Genomic DNA, 22,250 nt, shown 5'->3' with positions numbered 1-22,250 from the left:
GCACCTGCTTTTCAAAAGACGTAATTTCAAAACACCCTGTGAAACCCCTTTACAGTTGGCAGAAAATGGATGATGGGTTGTTCTCCACGTAAGTTGCCCTAATTCAGTGAAGCATCTCTGTTCCCATGTGGAGGCACTCTTACTCCTCCAAACTGTAATCTCATTTTGTCCTGAGTATTATTTATGTTCCCTCTCCACAGGTTTGAGTCAGTAATAGGAACAGAGAGAGAGAGAGCCATCTTGTGGAAGATCACTTTACTATCGTGCAGATTTGGGTGCCAGACACTTCAGAAGCTAATTCAGGAGACCTTATTTTTGCAACGAGAGACCTCAATTACAAGTGAGTGTCCTATAATATTTATACAGATGTGTCAGTTTCTGCACAAAGCAAGTTAAGTGAGCAGGGAATGATACTATTCCAACATTTGCCTGCTGGCACTTGATATGTGTGAACAGCATGTTTTTCGCCCCATCTTGAACTACATAATCAGCAGTTTCTTCTCTTCTTTCCATATTGCTTCTGTGCACAATTTAGATATTAAATATATATCTTGATTTGCTTTGTAACAGACTGCAAATGAAGCTTCACTGCCTCATCTTGTAAATGTGCAGTGAAAGTAGAGTTGAAAATAATATTTTTCCCTTCATGCTTACTGCTTTCAGTTGAATAATTGCACAATTCTTACAGACTACAGAAAACATTAAAAAGCTGTTCTCATCTACAGGTTCCAGCCTGAGATGTGCAAAATGCTTGTAATGAAGCTGCAAACCATGTGAAAGCAGTGACAAGATCCTTTGTGTAGCAGAGAGGGGCTCCCGCTTCAAGCAGAAGAAAGAGAGCAGAGGGCATCTTTCTGATAAGAGCTGATGATGTGGGTCTAGGAAGGTCTGAGCTCTTGATAAAGTGAAAATGAAAGTGATGCCTGATGTTCCAGCTTCCCCTCCTGAGTTAAGGGGATGAGCTACACTTTTCAACCCCTGTATGAGGTAAGGGTCAGCGATTAGCACAAGACTATCTGGTACCTTAAATGCTGTAGTCAACAGGTGCTCTGAGGGTATCAATTTTCCAGTTAATCAAAGGTGTTGATCCTTTTAAACATACTTGATTTCTTTATCAATGGGAAACTTAGCATTGATTTAAATTCTTTAAAGATGTAATTTTTCTTCCCCTGCCTTAATTTGCAAAGGATTTGTGAGATATGAAGTAGGGGAGAACAAATTTTATCCAGTCTAATGTGTTTTTTTCATAGATCAGTATTAAATTCATGTATATTTTATTCTTTTTGCATCCAGAATCACAGCATACCTTTATTTTGCTGAAGAAATGAGCACAGTGTTTGGGATTTTCATCTGTTTTGGTTTTCCCCATCAGCAGTTCTTGTTCTATTTCAGTATTTTAATACTTGATTCAAACTCAATGATATATGGAGGATGTATGGAGGATATATCTCTACATTGTGTCACACTCAAGGTTTAGGAAACTAGAATGAATTGAGGGAAATGATGATGATGATGATTAATATTATTAATATATGTTTGTAGAGTGTGGGATCTGAAGTAACTAACTCTGTAGTTACATAAAGCTGGCAGATCTGTAACCACATGATAATGTTGACTTAAGAATTAAATCAGCCATTAGTAGACCACTACTTTTCTAGCTCAAAACACAGATTTGTTTAGGAATGCCATGGAATTATGGTATATTCTGAGAAGAAGAGACCCACTAGGATTATCAAAGAACTCCTGGCCCTGCACAGCACCATCCCCAGGAACCACAGCAGTGCCTGACAGCATTGTCCAAACACTTCTTGAGCTCTGCCAGGCTGGTGCTGTCACCACAGCCCTGGGGAGCTGTTCCAGTGCCCAAACACCCTCTGGGGGAAGAACCTTTTCCTGATACCCAACCTAAACTTCCCCTGACACAACCTGAGGCCACTCCCTGGGGTCCTGTCCCTGTCCCCACAGAGCAGAGCTCAGTGCCTGCCCCTCCTCTTCCCCTCAGAGGAAGCTGTAACTGCACTGAGCTCTCCCCTCAGTCTCCTCCAGGCTGAACAGACCAAGTGCCCTCAGCCACTCCTCACACGGCTCTCCCTCAAGGTCCTTCACCATTCACAGCCTCCTTTGGACCCTTTCTAATAGTTCAGTGTCTTTCTTACATTGTGGTGCCCAAAATGCCCCCAGCACTCGAGGTGAGGCTGCTCCAGCTCAGAGCAGAGCAGGACAATCCCCTCCCTTGCCCAGCTGGTGATGCTGGGCCTGAGGTACCCAAGGCCCTCCTGGCTGCCAGGGCACTTCTGATTCTCATTCAACTTTCCAATGATCAGGAACTCCAGGTCCTTTTCCATGGCTGCTCTTCAGCCTCTCATTCCCCAATGTCTGTACTTCCATGGCTGCCCCATCTGAGGCACACAATCCAGCACTTGTCTTTGTTAAGCTTCGTACAACTGGTGATTGTCCAGACCTCTAAATTGTCAAGGTTTTCCTGCAGTTGCCTCTCTGCTTTTAAAGAAGTCAGCAGCTCCTCCCAATTTAATATCATTGGCAAATTTATTTAGTATCCCTTTGAGTCCTGTGTCCAAGTAATTTATGGTGATTGATGAGTCAGCCCTGAGCAGACCTGCTCCATCAGTACCACTGGTCCAGCATTCCCTTCAGCTCGATGGTACTGCTCTGTAGCAGTTGCTCAGCAATGCTAAAAGTCCCTGTCTTTTAGACACGTCTCCTCTCCCAGACAATGACTGCTGTAACTGAAATACCCCAACTCTCCCAGCTGTTTTCCCATGTAGACTGCCTCAAAATAGTTGAAAACAAAGGATAATGCTACATTGCACTCTGGCTTTTTATGATACTTCATTAGAAGCTCAGATTGTGTGTGTATGTGTGTGTGTTAAACTGTAAATGTCATTACCTATTTCTCATGAATATTTCAGATTCCAAAATTTACAGGCTATTGTTCTCATAAGCTAAACGTTGTTTCTGGATAGATGAGTAATGAATGATACAGGAAGCCTCAGCAAGATGAAATAAATCTATTCTGAGTGTGAAGTACTGTGTAGCCTGCTTTTGCCTTATTTTGTTTTTTTTTACTGGAATAGTCTGAGGTGAAAAACGATGCAACATTTGATTTGTTTGGTTATTTGCCTGTGTGATATACAGATGCCATAATATTTCTTTAGTTTTTGTCAGGTGTCAAGGTACCTGAACAGCTGGTAAATGTTAATGTCTTAAAGATAACTGGTTTACTGTGGCATATATTTTCAGTTGACACACTAGTAGGTGATCCAAGAAGAACTATAGCAAAGATGGGGGAAAGAGCAATCTTTACTGTTCACCTGCACGTGAACAATAGAGCAATTCAGAGCAAATAGGGTCCTACTCCATCCCTTTTGCCATCTTAAAAGGGGCTGCAGGTCTGTGACGCTGTGTTGAGCCAGTGGCTGTGGCTAAGGGAGGTTGGAAGGAGCACTCAGGAGGGTGCTCACTGCCTGGAGGCTGCGGGTGGGGGACTGGTGCTGGGTGGGCCAGGGGAAAGGAACTGGATGGATCCTGCTCTGCTCTGAATAAAGTCCAACAAATTGAAAGTGGCAAGTTTTGTCACCCAGAGAAGGCACTCAGGTGCTGTTCAGTGGTATCATGCAGTTCACAAATATAAAACTGCTTTCAGTGAATATAGAGGAAGTAAGAATGAGTCATGATGAGTGCTCTGCATTATTCTGATGTGTATTGTGGGTTTCTTCAAACTTGTACATTGCTGTCTGAGTGAATGCAGCTTTATGCCACTTTAAAATGGTCTTTAAAGCTGGAAGAGGGAAAAGGAAAGTGCTGGTGCAGGTAAGATAACATCAGATGCACAGCTTTAAATTGTCACAGTAACAGTCTGGGATGGCTTGCTTTTTCAGTGCTCGCTTGATGGCCAGGGAGAATTTCTATTCTTCTGTCCTGAAGAGAGAGAGAGAGGGGTTTTAGAGAGATGTGACAGGGAGGGGAAGTGTGATGCAGACCCTGGGAAGAATCAGGGCACCAAGAAATTCAGGGGAAGGGCTTGCTGTCCCATGCTGGACAGGTGGCCAGGTTGTCTCAAGCATGGGAGAAGGAGGATATATATGTATGTAGAAGGATGTATATATAGAACTCTCCTTGGGCTTTCTACGAAATTGATGCTTTCCATCATTGGGTGAAAGAATAGAAAATTCTTTTGTGAATTGCTTTAAATGTCTGCTGTCATGGTGCAGTGCAGGATAAATCCTGTGAGAAGCCCATCTGAGCTTGCTTGGGTAGGGAAACACTAACTGGCTGGTGGGCAGGGATGGACAGTCTCTAGGTACTGACATGGGAGGGGGCAAGTTGTTAGATTTTATTCCAGGAGAGGTAAAATCCCAGGCCATTACTGCTGCCACACTGTAAACATCAGATCCTGAGAAAGGGCTGTGGAGCAGAGCCACCTGGCCAAGTGATGGCCAAGATATTACAAGTGATGGCACAGCCATGAGCTGTACCAGGAGAACAAGGAAAGGCTGAGTTTTCAATGCTGTGGAATACACTGTTGGAGGAAGTGCCTTTCAGTAACACAAAATATATTATAATCCAATATTTTGTTTTCTGTAGCATTTCAGTTGTATATTAAAAACAGTAAATTACTCTGAAAGAGTGTGATGTTCGAGGGTCTAAGCATTCTGTTTGAATCTCTGTTTCTAACTGATACTTGGGGATGACATATCCAACGGAGTGGGTATTGTTTTATTATAAGATTATCTGACTTATTTATATCCTGAAAAAATACTGATGATTCATCTGCATTTTGTTTCCATCCCAGTGTATCTGTGCTTCGATTTTATGACTGGTGTGGCATTTGGTAATTAAAATTCTTCCCTTTTCTGTAATATTTGCAGTAATGGTAGTGCCTTCATCTACTGACAGCATTTAGTATCAGTTGATACTTTTTTATTCACCTGTCAAATCGGCTCATTGTAACCAGAAATTTGATAATCACAGATGCTCCTATTCCATAAAGGGTGCTGTAATTTTCCCAAGATAATTAGGGAAATAGATCACAAAATCTCAGAGATTTTGGCATCATGTTAATAAATTTCTCCATTGGTTCACCGCTTCTCTCTGATATCCTGACTGTGGAAGAAGTGAATAGAAATTTCCAATTGCCTTCCTAAGGTCGAGGTTTCCAAATGGAAGTCTAGCACAAAATTGTTTGCAGATAAATCTAGCATCCTTTCTGCATCTGTTGTCATACAAGATCATGTATGTACTGAGAATGTCTCATGCTTTGAATTATAGATTACTGCCTCAGAGTTCCCTATGCACACATGCAGCTGCTCTTTCCTATGCAGCATCTATTTCCTCTTACAGATTTGTCCAAGAGAGGTTGCTGAGCCAAGGCAGAGGTGATGTCATTGCTGTGGATGTATTTGGGGATTTTTGAGCACCCCCAGGATCCACTCTTGTCAAACTGAAGAGAAGCTGGAAACACTTTTCCCTCCACTCTGTCTCTGCAGATACTCCCAAGTCACTTCTAAAGAGCACCTGTGTAAGAGAAGAAATTCCCCAAATAGAAGGAGTTTTACACACATTTTCAGGGGAATGAGCTAGAAGAAAAGCTGCCACCTCACGGTGTCTATTTTCCCAGTGGAGAAGCTTGTGCACACTGCCACATTGCTAGTGTTACAAATGGAGCTCTAGAGACAGGGTACACCTGCCCAGACCTAGATTTCAGCCCAGTAGCTGAGCCAACCTTCTGAGCCATGCTGCCTCTCTCCTGCATGTGATTGAGGGAATTGTTTTGCAATCAAATAAAACAATTGATTTAAATCCAATGATACCAGCTAATGACATGTTAAGGGCAAACAGTGTGAAGGACTGATCTGTGTAAATGCTGCTGTAAATTTTTTCAGCGCACATCTTGTGAGTGAGGAAAAGATGTTTCCTGGAGTAGGCAATTATTGCATCTTGGGTATTGTGGGACAGAGGTTTCTTTGGGTCCAAATGAGTGTGCACTGCAGTTTTCTGACAGTCTTACAGCAGCCTTCACCCCATCAATGTCCTCTCTTAGGAGATTTGCATCCAATCAGCACCATCTTGCAGTAATGACAGAGATTTTACAGTTTTAGGGAAGTTCTGTAAGCCTGGACACCGGAAAAAAATCCTAAAATGCGTTATTGGTATTTAAGCTGTTTGGCAGGTGTGTGGATGTGCTTCGCTGTATTTTTACACACTTATCAATCAGCTCCAAGATTCTCAAAATTGTCTAGCCAGAAACAACTGTATGTTTTTGAAACTGGGGCAAGTTAATTACATTGGTGGTACTGAACAAGTAACTTATTTATGTAGTTCAATAGATAGATTTTAAAAATCTCCAGCTTCTTACCTCTTCTACTTTCATAATTTAAACCCTTGAGCCTGGACTACAAGTATTGCTTGATAAGGGCCAACAGCTAACATCACTGCTAACCTTGTTGTGACTGTTAGAATACATTGACAGGGGTCTCTCTTCTGAAAGAATCATATAGAGTGCTGAATAGCTGCCTACCACAGAAAAAATAACCCAACAACTTAGACAATCTTCAGACCTTTGGTACATGCTAATTATGATATGAATTGTGTGAATTTCATTTGTACTTGCGTATTTATATATATCTCATTAATTTGTTACAAAGAGGGAAAAATCATTACTGTAGAGTCAAATTGCCTGTAAATGACTTAAGGAATATGTTAATGATCCTGCTCCAAATGAATAATAATAACACAGGTGCACTTGAGATGTGTTCATTTAACTGACAGCACACAGCTTCTAATGTCTTGAATATCCATGATAATGGTGATGTCATAGCAGCCAGTTAAAATAATCGCTCACATCCTCCATTTAATACACAGGAGAACTGTGGGTATAATTCCCATATAGAGCTATTGCCTTGCTTATTTAAGGAATGGTTAATTTACAAACAAATCAAGAAGTCACTCTGCATTGATTTTAATGCAATCTGTTTCCAGTAAAATGTCACGGTATTGTTTCCAGTAGAAAATAAACATCAATGGCAGAAAGGTGTTACTGCACCAATTTGATATGACAGTGTAAAGGAACTTAGCTCAGAATATCTGTGTTTAAATATATGAATTGAACTTCACCTGCTTTGCTACTGATATCCAGCTAAACCTTTTGTGTTTGCTGCTTTAAAGGTGCTTGTAGCTCAGTTCCCTCTGAGGCTGATGCCTGTGGGAATCAGAGATGTGTGCTCTGTCGTACACAAAACAGCCCCAGCCTACAGATGTGGCGTCCCATTAAGACAAGATTTGACCTCTGTAGAGGCCAGTCTTCTTCTGGGCTTATGTCCCACGTCATTTCACACAGCTGTGCAACACAGTAAGCTTTTCAGTTGTATTTGTGGTCAAGATCAGATTTTAAGTGTCTAACAGTCCGAAATTTAAATAGTCTACCTTGAATATGCAGGAGTTCAGAGAAGGCAGCAGTGTGCTGCCAAGGTGTTATCTCCATGATAATAACAACGAAACTGGAGCAGGAGCTAAATATAGAACAGTTTTTCTGCATCTATTTCATGTGTTGTCATGTAATTAGAAATAGATGAAGAATTAAATCTCTAACCTGTAATGAGCTTTATGAGGAAAACTTAGAGAATTCCTAATGTAAAAGGGCTTGTTTCTAGTTAAGGTTAGCACTGTATGCCTTGAGAAGAACACTACCACCTTATTTAGAATAATAGTACTGTATTGAAGCAGGTTATGTTAGCAGCAAGAGTCTGTGCTAAGAGGGGGGAACTCTTGAAGATATCAGTTCCAAAGCATAATAAAACAGGTGCATCTTAATAGGTCTACCAGGATGTTTTAGCTGTTAGCATCTTCTAAATGCTTCTGCTGAGAAACCCTGTTTTCATAACAAGGTTGGTGAGTATTAAACCTGTGATAATTCTTGCTGGGATTACTATAATTTATAAAAACAATAAAAACCTGCTAAAAAACATTTATGTATTTATAAATGTTATAATCCAGGGGTCCCACTGATATTTGTGGTGAAGGATATGCCTAAGGGCACATAACCCTGCTTGTACATTGCCAGGACTGCAATCTGGTTTATGACAAAACAGATTCATTTATCTCCAAATAAATAAATTACTTTTGTGAACATTTAGAAACATTTGCATAATTAGGCTGTAAGATCTTAGCAGCCTTTTCATAATAATTAAACTAATCTAATCTTGGACAGGGTAAACAGACTTACTAGGCTGAGAGCAGCCTTCAGGCAAGGAACTTACTACATTCTACAGGAACTGTAAGGCTGATGATGTTTGTTAATTATGCAGAGCTTTTACTCCCCAGTAATAGCAGCGTTTGTATTGCCTGAAGCTCAGATAGCTACTCCCAGGCACATAAAATTAGGCTCTGGATTTTTTTGTCATTCTTTAAAAAACCCAACAAAACAAAACAAAACAAAAAACAAACCCCAAAACACAAAACCACAAAAGAAAACAAAGAAGATACTTCAAGATGATTATACGCCTTCAACAAGGAGGCATTAACCTTGCAGCGTTGGATCCTGGAGCCGCACACAATTGGCTCCCTCTGCAGTCACATGGTCCTGATGATCTTCAGATCTGGAGTCTTTCGTGCCATAGAGAGACACACAGTTGTGGGGCTTGGTAAAAGAAGATGCCACTTTATTTTCTGAGGACCTCAGAAGAAAAGATTGAGAATATCAAATAGGTCTTACCCAGGACAGTTCTCAGTCAGGCAGTCAATCAAAATTTATAACCATAAATCAGAAAAAGAAAATCAGAAATAGTACCTAGAAAATTCTGAAAAGATGTTCTTTCTTTAAAGAATCTGTCATCTTTATCTAGTTTTATATGAGCCATCAGTCCATGAAGACTTCAACTGAGACATAAACTCAAGAAGAAGGATTTTTCTGCTTTCAAACAGGGCATTGCATTAACAAGGATAATATTCAAGCTCTACAAGATTATTTTTAAAAAATCATCTCTTAACAAAACTGTTTTGTAGACAATAATTTAATTTCTAAATATTATTTTCCTCAAAACTGGACATGCAAGGAAATTCTGATTTTTTTTTTCTTTGTGATTTTTTTCATTTAGAATATTTTTATAAAAACAAATCTACTTGATTAGACCTAAAAAGGCTGATTTATAATTAATATTTTTTTCCTCAAAATTTGCATTCAAGTTCATGATGCATTACCTTTTTTGCAAAAGATTTAATTATATAAAAATATCAATAAATGTATAAATAGTTTCTATAAATATAAAAATAACTTTTCTATATAAATATAGAAATTGTGATGCCTGATCCCTTCAAGGCAGGTGGTTAAACTGTATAAAAGTGGTGTAATATGAAGCATTGTCTCTAATAATTACGGGCTGGATTTCATTGATACCAAGAAGTAGAATGCTTTAGGAATTTTTCCTGTTCATTTTAAAGGTCGTTCCCTGAGTAAATCATGTTAGATGTCAGAATCTTGGTCTTCAAACAAGTTACATCAGGATTTGCTTATGAAGAGGGATTCATGGATCTGAATAACCACCAGTCTTTTAAAGCCTTGAAGGCCAGAAGATCTGGAACAGGTGATGCATCTGTGGATGTTTTTTCCATAATAAATGAGTGGTTGAGGCAAGGAATTGGCAGTAATTTGTTTTCAGCTTTTGCCTCCTCTGGCCTGTGCAGCTGAGCCATCCAAAGATAGTGTAATGTGTGGATAGTAAGCAAGCATCCCCATGCCAACTATTTTCTGCACAAGAACGATGCAAGATATCAATTCCCCCACTGCAGTCTGAACTACCCTGCTTCAGGCCTTATTCTTTTTCACTGTGCTTTTCATTCCCAGGCACATTATTTCACCAAATTTAGGGAGTCCAGCATGTCTGCCAGTCAGTGTTATAAGCTAGTGGGGTTGTTGCTGTTCCAGTTAACATTTTGTGGTATTGCCAATGGCATGAATTCAAGTACCACATGTTGTTCTTTATTAACTTTCATGAGGGAATAATACAAGATTCTTATATCAATGATATTAATCAGAAAGAAAATCCTGGTTTAAAGCCATGAATTGTGTAAACAAATGTTGCTCTCTAGTCTTCAGGTTGCCTTCCAAAAAGTTTCCTTTGACAACCCAGGCTAAAGACCTCTGAGCTAGAACAGTTTATCCCAAATGCTGCACAAAGCCTGGAAATAAGGATAGAAGGGACTGCTCTGGGTTTCCTGGTCACAGGAACAACTCCTGGTTCTTGTGAAGAGCACAGCTTCACCTGAAGCCCTATTCCTCTTCTCTGCAGTGCATTGCATAGCTATGCAGTATTTTTATTTGCCAGAAATACAGAATACATTTAGGCTAGAGGAGTTGCCAAGGCTGGACTACCAGATTTCCAGAGTGGAAATGTGGTACTGCGGCTGTTGTGGCTTCCACTCTTAGTGCCATTTCATCCTGGGTCACTGCTGAGCCCCTGGACGAGTGCAGGTCAGAAGAGTGAGCAGGAGCAACTCTAAGCCTCTTGTCCTGATCACTGCAGGAAATCTAGGAAAAGTCACATTGCCTATGCTGTTAGCAAAGAACACAGATTTTTAGATTATGATATGGAAAAAACTGCATTATGTCTAATATTTGGTGTCTCTGGTTATTGATTGCCTTTGACAGTTTATATCTTTAACATGAAGCTAATTGTCAGATTAGATTTAATAGGTACATAATTTGAAATTTTAGGAGCTGCTTGTATGTTGCTGTTCAGTGTATTTGACTATATACTGTGCAATGTAATATGCACCTTCATCTGCCTCACTTAGCAGTAGTGAGTAGCTCTTTTTTTTTTTTTATCCTGCCCTTCTTGAATTTTTAGCTGAATTGTGGGGAGAACATGACTGACTGCTGTTTTTCTCTGTGGGGACAAAGGATGACCAGGATAGAGATGGTGCCATTCTCTCTGCTCACCAGTCTCTTGGTGTTAGAGTTAAATTTTCCCTCCCCTCCCCCTTATCTCTTCAGAAGAATGAGAAAATGGTACATAAGCTGCTACTTTGAGATACAGTTGATTCCTGGTTTCTGTCTGAGTAGGTGCAGTTATGTCTGCTGCTCTTTCAGGACAGAATGTGAGATTTGGGACAAATTGGCCCATCAAACCCATGTACCATCTATTTGAAAAATGGCACAGCATGCTGAGGACGTTAGATGCATCTGAAGATTGTGTTGAGTACATGTATGTGACCACAGATAATTAGAATAACAGGCTTTTTTATAATTATAGCTTTATGAGAAATTTGCATTGTTATTAGGTGATCTATTATGGACTAGGAAAAAGCTTATGAAGATAATCCACATATTTCAATCCCTATATAGAAAGAAATGCCTTTCATAGCTATAGCTTTTTCTCCTATCTAGCTCTGACTTGATGTTAGAATTTCATTGGGTGAACTAATTTCAGGGTTTAAACCCTGAATTGTTGAAGTACTACATATTTTTTGTTAGTATAAAGCTTGTTTTCAACAATCACTTGTGATCAATGTATTCTACATTATTTTTACCCTGTGTACTCCTTGAAAATGATATTTTAGGAAAATTTGGTATATACAGGTATCATTCTCTTGAGAGTTTGAAAGGGGAAAAAAATTAAAAATTGTCAGCTTTCTTATTTCCAACACTTCAAAGCATATTTACTAAAGATATGTTGACTGGATTTCTGTATAATTTTGTGTAAATGATTTATCTTGTCTGGTCCAGAATGTAAACTTGCTAAACATTGCAAATTAAGGATTTTTTATGGGGGGAAAATGCTTACTAATTTGCATTATAAACAGCAGCCCAATTTCAGGCAAGCTATGCTTTTATTTCAGTAGTGTTAGAGACAGAGAGCACTAATTACAGAGTGGGAATTTTCAGAGGTGGTTAGAGCATGGGCCAATGACACAGATCTCCTTAAATTCCTTAGATTGTTTTGAAAAGTCAAGATGGTTTCATTCTCATTCCTTCAATGTAATCTTTATAAATTATAATAACATCTTGATGATCCTTTCTCATGAAGTCACTGTAATAATTTGGGATATTTTTTTTCTTGAATTGTATTATGTACTGAAAATTCACACAATTTTGTGACTGGTCAAAAAATTGTTTTTTCTTCAAGTTAAGAGCTTGGGATCACTTCATAGTGAAGGGAATCAAAACTTTAGTATGTCCATCAAAAGCAGTTGAATAAAATTTTAAAAAGCAATAGTAATCCCTTAACTCCAGAACTCAGTGGATGCAGGTCTAAAGGTTGACCTATACTCATTTTGTGGCATGTCACATTTCTTGCTCCTTTGTATTTTATTTGTGTACCAATGCCAAAAAGGGCTACAGATGCATAGATGACTGGGGAACAGTGTATCAAAGCAATTTATCAAAATATACAATATTGTCCAGAATGATGTCAAAGAAAAAGATTGAATGAGTTGGAAGCAAAAATATCCAAGAAAAGGGAGACTGGAATCATTAGACTAGCATCTCAAGAAAAATAAGATACACAGCTTTCAGCTGTAAGTAAAAGTTTGTTTTTACTGAATGTCATGACTAGTGACTGTTTGAATTGTTAATGAATTCCATTTCAATCAGTTTAAAATTCTTGGAAGAAAATCTGCTGTTTAGAAGATGTGAAAGAATGTAGATAAATTCAGCCTGGGTGAAGTGAAAACTCAGTTAATTCAATAAAACAGTAAGTGTCTGAAATGAAAAATAGTAGCACAGACCTGTTTTTTGTGATCCTTGATGTCTTCATTTGGAATAACTTCAGTCTAAATGCATCTACTGTATGCACAGCAGAGGCAGGATTGTTAGGAGTCTGGTCTAAGGCAGGGACCTGCCTACTAAGGATACAGTGCAAATTATCTCATCAAGGGGGAAGGACAGGAAATACAGTAGGAGCCTGAGCTGGCTAAATCAAGAGCACTTCCCATACTTCAAACATGAGAAGGAGGATTGCACAAAGTGGAAACTAGGTCAGCTCACTATGGCAAACTGCACATGTATAAATCAGGCACTGCTTGTGAGAGAGAGAAGGCTGTCTGAGGGGACAGTGGAAGGGCTCAAGTGCTGAGCCTTTTCTGCTGGATTTCAGGATAAAGGTCAGCTGCAATAAGGTAGCCTAAGGCCAGCAGCGACAGGGGAGAATAAGGAAGAAACAGGTTTGATAGGCTGTATAAAATTTAGATATTTTCATGCCAGCTGGGCAGGCGACCTTTACTCTTGGTGCTTAATGGTCTGGTTGGTGAACTCTCAGAGCCTCTAATAGTTATCTGCAGGAACTTCTGAGGGGCAGCCAAGTCACCTAGATACTAGAAAATGTAAATTTAGTGATTATGTAGAAAGAATGGGATAAGTGAGAAATTTATTGAACACACTGGAAAGACACTAAAATATATAGAGACATGTACAGAGCAAGTATGCAACAGTTGTTCACCACAAAAATCTATGTTGGGTGAGCATCCAAAGGTTTCTGTTCTGGATCAGGTATTATTCTTATTTTCATTAATGAACTAACCAATTGGCCTGTCTATTACATTTGTAGATGCCACAAAACTAGAAAGAAGTGATGCACTAGGTTTACAAAATACATAGGAGAGCATAGGAGAAATTAAGAGTTTTGTAGAAAATGATATAATGGACCACAGGTTAGAAACAAGGAAAAACTGGTGAGCTCTTGCAAAGCTTTCAAGTGATGGATTGGGATATAAGCACGTGGAATAATGTTACTGTAAGCACCAGGAGGGTCTGAGCAGGACTGTTTGAGCTAGTTGAACAGTCAAACACAGGCAGAGAGGGACGGCACTGTATGCAGCAAGAAGCGGTGTCTTCCAGGGAAAGCAGGAATGAATTGGATCCTTCTTCATTTGGAATAAAGTGGTTGTGCTGAGGTAATGATATATTTAGATAATGCTCTTCTGTGCTTTGGATCCATTTTCCTAAGTTGTGTATTCTTTGGCAAAAAGCTGAAACTCTTTTCTTGAAGATCTGTTTCTTGTCTCCACAATTTACTGACAGGCTCTGAGGAGGTCAAATCATTTGGGGTGCTGGTCTCCTGACCAGAACCAGAGTTGTTACAGACAGTTCTGGGAAGGGGGCATGAGAGGATAATCCATTTGATCCCAGTGACAGGAAGAAGACAAACAGGGGTAGGACCTGAAAGTGCTCTATTTAGGAAAAGTGGGAAAGCTTCTGAGAAGGATGGCTGACCACAGACTGGCAAGCGCATTTAAAATGGCTTGGATAGTGAAGTCAGTGAAAGGGACATTTGACTTAGAACTTCTTCCAGGGAAGACATCTGCTGCTTCTTTCACAGGACCATAGTCTACAATGAGTGTGTCATCTGTTGAAATGGTTATCCCAGGCTCTCCGGGAATAAAGAGCCCTCTTACAGCTTCTAAAGTATCCAAGAGCGAACTGTGGGCGTTCTTGTATTAGTCAGATGCCCCCGCTGCCCGCAGAAGAAAGAAGTGCTGCTCAAAGTCTAACACTGCACTGATCTGTGCCTTTGGAACAGTCTAAAAGTCTGTGAGTTGTCCTTATCTGTACTTGGCTGAAGCAGGTGGGTTTTTTTTTTCACTTGATACCACATGCTGTTTCTGCCTCAGCACCTCTTTACATCTGTCAAAATGATCTTGAGCTCTACTTCCTTCTGCAGTATCTGCATCTTCTCCTTCTCTGCTAAGCAGGCAGAGAAGCCTTTGTGGCCTCTGCTCCTATTTCAGTGGGGAAGAAGTTTGGCTGCCTTTTACAGCACTCCACTTTGTCCCATCCTAGGCTTGATATCATTGGTGAGCAGGTTGAACAGGCTCTCTTTGGTTAGGACTGGGGTTCATGTGCAGTGACAAATGTTTAGGTAATTAAGAATTTAGAAGATGTGATGCCAAGTTTAGGATATAAACTCTGTTCCATGGAAAAGAAGTGGGAAGATGTGACAGCTGCCCTTTGAATGCTGAGAGGTGTTTAAGAAAAGGTATCCTACCTTTTGTATGTTCAAGCATCATCTGTTACTGCCTACAAAGGAAGCCAGTTTACACTAGATGCCTAGGATTTAGGTAGCTAAGGTAAGGAGAGATTTATCCCATCATTATCAGAGAATAGTTTAATTCAGTTACAACTAGATAAAGCTTATGCCTTTAGAAATCCACTATGAACTCCATAGATCACTTGTGACTTCAAGTGAAATCTTTTCAGAGCCTGGATATGTTGCCTTTATTACTGTTCTCACCTCACCTGCTGCTTGCTTTTTCATTGCAGCAGCCTGGAAGGCAGCTTTCCGTATACTGCCTGAAGAATGAGTGTGAATCTTCCTCAGGTATATTAATTCTTCTGTAGAGAGGACATCCTTAACAGAAGAATGTAATCCTCTGCTTCCTTGTAATTTGCTAGGTGTATGAGTTCTTTCTGAAAATTTTCTTGTTTTAATTAACTTTACATTTTAGCGAAAACCCACAGAATCATTCTGAGCTGTAAACTGCCAATGCAGTTTGGGCATCTTATCTACCATCTCCACAGCAGTGTGTACTTGAGCATCATTGACACCAATTTCTTTACCCTGTGTAATGAAAAATTAGTATCCCAGATATTTAATCTCTGCTTTGAATGGTTATGCTTTCATACCACTCAGCATTAAGGCAGAAAAACAACTATCAAAGTGAAAATCATATCTTAGAGCTGTGTAACTGAGTAGCTGGGAAATGTGTAGCTCCTTCAGTTTTGTTATAGAGCTTCCAGTTTTCATTTGTAGTGCACATTAGCTCATCCCTTGGTTTGCAAAAGTGTAGCAAAAATTGCCCATCTCTTCTGTCCTGAATGTTTTGCATACTCTGAAAGGTTTTAACCTCAGGACATTTTTGTAAAGGGTGAATATTCAAAGCATGGTCCTTCTTATCTCTTTGACTGTTGATAAAAGCAATATTCTTAGTAGTGATCTTCCTCTGAGCTTTCCCTTGAGCAGGGAGGAAGATTTATTCTTGGGGTACTTGGACTGGGTAGCCTGATGTGAACAGTCTTCCGATGCAGTGACTACTATTGCCAGTGTAGAAAATTATATTGCATTAGAAATCAAAGATTCAAGCAGAAGTAGAGGGTTCATTTGTAAAAGAGCCAAGTTAAAAGGTAACTGCTCTAGTAATTTGTAGGATGTCTAATTACCAAAGTTATGCAAATAAAATCTTTTGATTTTTCCTTGTAGTCGTACTATGTTCTTCCTTTGGGATCTGTCTTGACATAATGTACAGAGAGTAAACAAAACAAAACTAGCAAACAGTAATATCACATTTCAAAGTAATTCAGTGCATGGACAGTGTGCTGGTGAGTGGATTTTCTGAGGGGGCTGTCTGTTTTGTGGTTTTGATGGGTTTGTGTATTTGTTTTTAAACCTTTGTCCTAGCAGGTAAGACAGATAAATGTTCACTTTCCTTTCTCAATATGGGATCTTGGAAGAGTTCATTTCCAGTCTCTTATACTGTTATGGGAAAAGCAGAATGATATTCTTGGCTGACAACAGTGCAGTTTCCAAACGTTACCATGGTGATCACCTATGTAACATCACTACCACTTTCCACAACAGCTCAATTTAAGATTCAAGTTGAATATTTCCATGATTATGGGAGGGTAATTATTTCATTACTCAAGGGAAGAAGATTTAGGAGGTAAATAGCTCTTCATTAGTTCTTAAATGATTTCCCCAGTCTTTTTAGGCCACAGAAATGCCAAATATTAAAGTGACAGAAACAGAGGGTCAAATTCTGATCTCCCTCTTCATCTTGCCTACCTCTCAGCCCCTTCTGAGCAGCCAAGAAAGTAGAAATACCTCTACCCATTAAATGCTCTTGAAACTTCAGACTTTTGGTGTAAGGCTTTGTCTTTAAAGGTTGCCCTTTTTTCCCAGGGTGTTCAGTTTTTTCAAATATGCAATGCAGCTGAAGTCCAGAAAAATTGTGGGTTGGATCACTGACCACTCCATGTAACTTTGAAAAGTCACAAAAACAAGTTGAAGGGAAGTGAAGCACCCGAAGTTCTGGCCTGTTACAAACTTCCTTGTTTTAACTCTAGATGTTAATGTCTTTTATGGCTAGGATAAGCCAGAGCCCACTAACTGCTTTCCTGTTTTTTTAATTCCTTCAAAATTTGAGGAATCAGGAACTTAGACTACAGAGTGATTATGTGGGAACTATTGATACCTTCTGTTACTGGTGGTGATATTTTGTGGAGTTTATGTGCACATTTTAATTGAACAAAGCCATCCATTTATAATTAGAAGTGGATGTATAAAACTAAGAAATGAAATGTTAAATTCTACTGGGAATTTTATAAAAAGTTAACCTTTATTGTTAATTGCACAGGGACTGTCTTCTACTAATTAAATCAGAGGTGGAACATCAAATAGGTTTTACAAATAACTTAATGGCTTATAAACAAATAATTGCCACAGTAAAATAAGCACACATAACAGAAAGAAAACAATTATATTGTAACACTGTTATTAATTTGTCCCTTCATGTTATAGAATATGCAGGTCACAGGAGACTTTCATTAGAGAAGAAAGCTTTCAGATACCTCCCTTGGAATCATACTGTTTGTTAGGAACCAAGGGTGAACTGATTCATGATTTCCTTTGCCTGTATTTTTATGTTTTCCAGTGAAAATAAATGAGTAGCTTTACATAATCACAATAAGACATCTCAAGAGTAGTGGCTCAAAATTTTTTAGATTATATCACCAGGCTGCCAAGGTTTTGGGACACTACTAATACGTCTAGACAAGCAGCTGTTTGTGTTGTTTTGGCTGACTTTCATTGTGTTCCTTTATTTTTTATGGCCCAGGGTTCAGCAATGATGCAACTCCGTAATCAAGTGATTGGGAATATAAAAGACCCAGGAAAATACTGCAGTGTTATGCTAAATCAGACTGAGGTAGAACATGGCTAATCAACATTTTTCTGTTTTGTATGCCATTTCTCAGGGATATCTGCCAGAGAGAAAGACTACGTCACAGTGGAATTAGCTGGAAAATGCTTATTTTTTTTTCCCAGAAAAAATTCATTTATGGAAGGAGTTTTTTTCAGTACCAGTTTTGTTGATACTTCATCAGACTGAGGAAACAATTCAGAATGCTTGCCTGGAAACCTCAGATTCATGCCCTACCTTGGTCAAACTGTGGACTTTCAAGTGGTTGGCTGGACTGTCTCACAGAGATTTCTCAATATAAATTTCCATTCTGTAAAGCTATGACTTACCCATTGGCTCAGAGACACAGGCACAAGGCCAACATCCAGAGCCTCCTGAACAGTTTAAACATGGTTCCTGGGCTCAGACTGTGGCGTGCTCTCTTCTGGAGTTATGCTGGCCTCAGGAATTCATGGTAGGAATGAGCCTGAAGGGTCCCTTACAGCTCAACAGTGAGCATGACTCCTGGCTAACCATCCCCACAGGGTGCTGTTGTCACATCCTGTTTCAGGATCCCCTGTGAAGTCCCTGATGTCTTTCACTCTTGACGACATCGGGGTGCTCTTGACCTCTTGGTGTGTGTTATAAGTGAAAAAGAGTAGCTTTAATTGAAACTTTTATGGAAAAGCTCTAGCATAGAAGAGTAATCTATTAAAGAAGAGAGATCCTGATATTTTTACTCTAATTTTCCATGGAAAAAAATCCAGTATTTTGTTAGCAGCTGTTAGAACAGGAAAAAAAAGTTTTATTAACTTGGCAAAGTAACATTGCAACAGAGCTCCACTCAGGAGCTGACACCTTCTAGAACAGTGCCACCTTTGCCCTTAAATACTCACATGTGTGTTAGCTGGTTAATATTCACTTAAAGGTGACAATGCAAAGTTTCAATATTGCAGCAAGATACAATGTGCATTACAATGACAAAATTCTGTTTGAGATCAAGACTAAATTAGGAAAGCTTATAAAAGATAGATGCGTAGCACAAAACAATTGATTTTTCATAGAATCAGAATCATTTAGGTTGGAAAGGACCCTTAACATAATCAAGTCCAACAATTAACCCAATGCTACCAAATTCACCTCTAAACCATGACTCTGAATGCCCTGTTTACACAATTTCACACTCCTCCAGGGATGGTGGCTCAATGGCTTCCCTGAGCAGCCTCCAATGTTGAACAAACCTTCACCTTTCTGCGAAGAAATTTTTCCTAATATCTAATCTAAACTTCCCCTGGCTTAAGGCCATTTCCTCTTGTCCTATCTCTTGCACAGACAAGTAATGGTGTCATCTTTAGAGCTGCCTGCAGTCACTGCCAGCTGTGATGCACTGTTGGCCAGTTGCTAAATTTATTTTATGTTTTCCTAGCAAGGCAACAAGATTCTACCAGAGGAGTATACAGTAAGATAGAAAAATACAGCTGGAACAGAAAGGTAATGCCTGGTAGGAGGGGAAATATTTCACTTGAAGTGCCTGCTAAACTGAATACTTTCTGTTCTCACTCCTGTGTAAAGTGGAATTTATGCTGTTATGCTATTTTTGTTCTGAAGAAGAATGATTTAGCAGACTGCCAGGGGTGTAAACTGAAAAAGGTGTGATGTCTGAAATTAGGGAAGGAAAATGAAAAAAATAGCTGTTCCTGAGTTTGAGCTTCCCATGTCTGCTTTATCTGACTGTTCAGGCAAGTAACCAGCTTGGACACAATTCAGCAAATTATTATTCACACACTTAGTACAGATTATTTTAATATACTTACTGAAGTAAAGCACATAGGAGAGAAATTATACTTCATTTAGCACAGCATTTCTTTTTCAAATTAGTCTTGTTTGATTTCCTGTTGAAAAATAATATTTTGAAGTAGCAGTGAAATCCTGACCAATGTAATAAGAAAAAAACCTTCCATTAAATTCCTAGAGCTGTGATACCTCTCAGAAGTCTTCCTACTTCTCTGTAGGCTGAGGTTTCTTCATGAATGATCATGCAGTCTGCCTGGTACCTCCACCACATTTTACAGGTTCTTTTCCTCTCCCACCATGTTTTATAATAGCATGTTTTTTTTCAAGACACTGTAATCAAGTTGTATGATTTTGCATTTCAGCACTAATTATCTTACTTGTCTTACTGTTTTTTTCTCTTTATATAGAAAAGAAATCATGACAGCTATTCAGCCTGGATTTGTCATACATGAGAATTCACAGTAATTAATTATCTTGTAATTTCCTCCATTGTTTTCAATATATTTTCCTTCCTTTATTAAATATAAAATATTTAGTGTTCAATTGCAAAGATATTGGGGCATTTTGTCCCTTTCACAAGGTTTCCTGACCGTTGTCCTTATTATTAGTCTATGGCATATTTTATTTTATTCCAACCAAATTTCAATGAGCTAGTAGAAAATGTTCAACACAGTTGAGAAAGCTGTTCAGAAGAAGGTGGAGGAGACCCCTCTCATGTGGTTCTGAGTAGAAAAGCTCCCCAAATTCCAGAGTGTGTGAAGACTCAAATGCATCCTCTGGGCTCTACCTTCAGGATGAGGATAGCTGTCAGAGTATCTAAATGTCTTCTGTACGGTGAAAGGAGGACAACGTGTGCTGCCTGGGAACCACTGCAAAAGCAATGCTTTGCAGCCAGCTTACTTTTTTGTAAACTCTTTTTTGTTTTTTTACTTTATAATTTTCAAAACTAATAGGATGAAATATTTAAATGTTCTGTTTTAAAGCATATGCTGGTATTCTGGCATTTACCTGTAAGTTCTCTTCAGTGTTACAAGAGAAGGAAACTCACTCAGAACTACGGTTTCAATAGTTTTTTAAAACTAATTGAGTAGTATAATAAGATATTTTAAAATGCTATTTGTAAAACTTGTGGTAAAAGCTTCAGGAAAGTAATAGTGATTTTTATCTTTTCTACCACTTTAATATTTTTTAAAGAATCTCATATGATTTTCCAGTATCATAAAAAGATTCAAGCTTCAATTGAGCACACAATATAAGAGAACATGAAAAGACTTCTGCTATCTCAAGGAGTTATATAGAATAGAATATTTCAGTTGGAAGGGACCTACAATGATCACCTTGCCCAGCTGTTGAAAATCTGAATGTAAGTGTAAGAATTTGCAGCACATTGTACATAGAATAGAAATTTTGCAGATTTTCGTGGACTCTGAATTTAACAGAAGGATAATTGCTCAGAACTTAAACACTGAATGAGAGAACAGAACCAAGAAGTAAAATCTAAAACCCAACATGTGTCTCTCCTCACATCACACTGCCTCTATTATAATGTTTATTATATTTATTACATCTTGGGAGGCATATAGATCTATTTTTTTGGTTGTTTTTTTAGGAAGTTATTCATCAGACTTGAGTTCTGTTTTTTCAGGTAACATATCTTTAGTCTCAATTATGCTACTGCATGGCTTTGAGACTGAAGGCTCATCTCAGCAGTTCTTGTGAAGTAGAGGGAAATACGGGAAAGTCACTGAGCAAACAATTGCCTCTTGCCTTTTTTTCTGTTTTCAGAAAACAAAAAAGCAAGCTTTTTGACATTGGTGTAGCTGAAGGAACATAGGACAGTCGAGGATTACCCCACCTAACTCATGGTTTGTGTGGCTCTTTACCAGATGCCCATTGGTAAAGTATAATGAGTGGAATAATGAGCACATGTGATTGTATAAAATTTTTTAAATTGTGGCTCCTACCTAAAGGAGAGTGAGGGTATAATCAGTTGATTGATTTCTAGCTAATATTATGTCTGTTGAGATTCATATATTTGTTACTCTGTAGTTAGAAAATAAATAATTAAGATGTAGGGTGGAAAGACATGGGAATTTATTCTGTGTGCGATTAATTAGCTTATTTGCTCCAGTTTATTTTTGATCAAATAGAAGATGCTGAAAGAGTATAAAATAAGGTCCCTAATATACTCTAAGGGCCTGTTTCTGCCCCAGTTGACGTTAAAGGCCAGTTCCCCCTGATGTGACTGATGCCCTAATTGTCTGGGTTGACACTGATGGTTTCTCATTTCTCAATTCCAATAGCTTTGCTCTAGATAGGATGTTGGGATGATTTCAGCTTTCTAAGCAGGGATCACATGAAAAACAAATTTTTTAAATAGAAGATTAAAGAGCTGGAAGAAGAAAATTATGCAGCAAATAGATGGTGACTATCAAGCCACCTTGTTACAAGTGAGAACATGCAGGGAAGAGGGGTCTCTCTGTGCCCATTTTTGATGTGGGGGAATGCATTTGCATTCCCCAGGTTTGATGCACTAACTTTCCTTGCTGGGA

General features: G+C 38.8%; 1 long non-coding RNA gene across 1 annotated transcript in view; it reads left to right on the top strand.

Annotated features, from left to right (window-relative positions):
* The first annotated feature begins 206 nt into the window (after nt 1–206).
* LOC107208563 overlaps nt 207–22,250 on the top strand; it is a 28,835-nt gene continuing 6,791 nt past the window's right edge. Inside the window, exons 1-2 of the long non-coding RNA XR_004498771.1 lie at nt 207–340; nt 726–987. This is a non-coding gene — a long non-coding RNA (uncharacterized LOC107208563). The remainder of the gene's footprint in view (nt 341–725; nt 988–22,250) is intronic.

This window comes from Parus major, chromosome 9 (genome assembly GCF_001522545.3).
Source record: "Parus major isolate Abel chromosome 9, Parus_major1.1, whole genome shotgun sequence".
Classification (NCBI taxonomy): Eukaryota; Metazoa; Chordata; class Aves; order Passeriformes; family Paridae; genus Parus; species Parus major.
The sequence above is the reverse complement of the archived record's forward strand: the minus strand, read 5'-3'. Positions and strand labels throughout refer to the sequence as shown.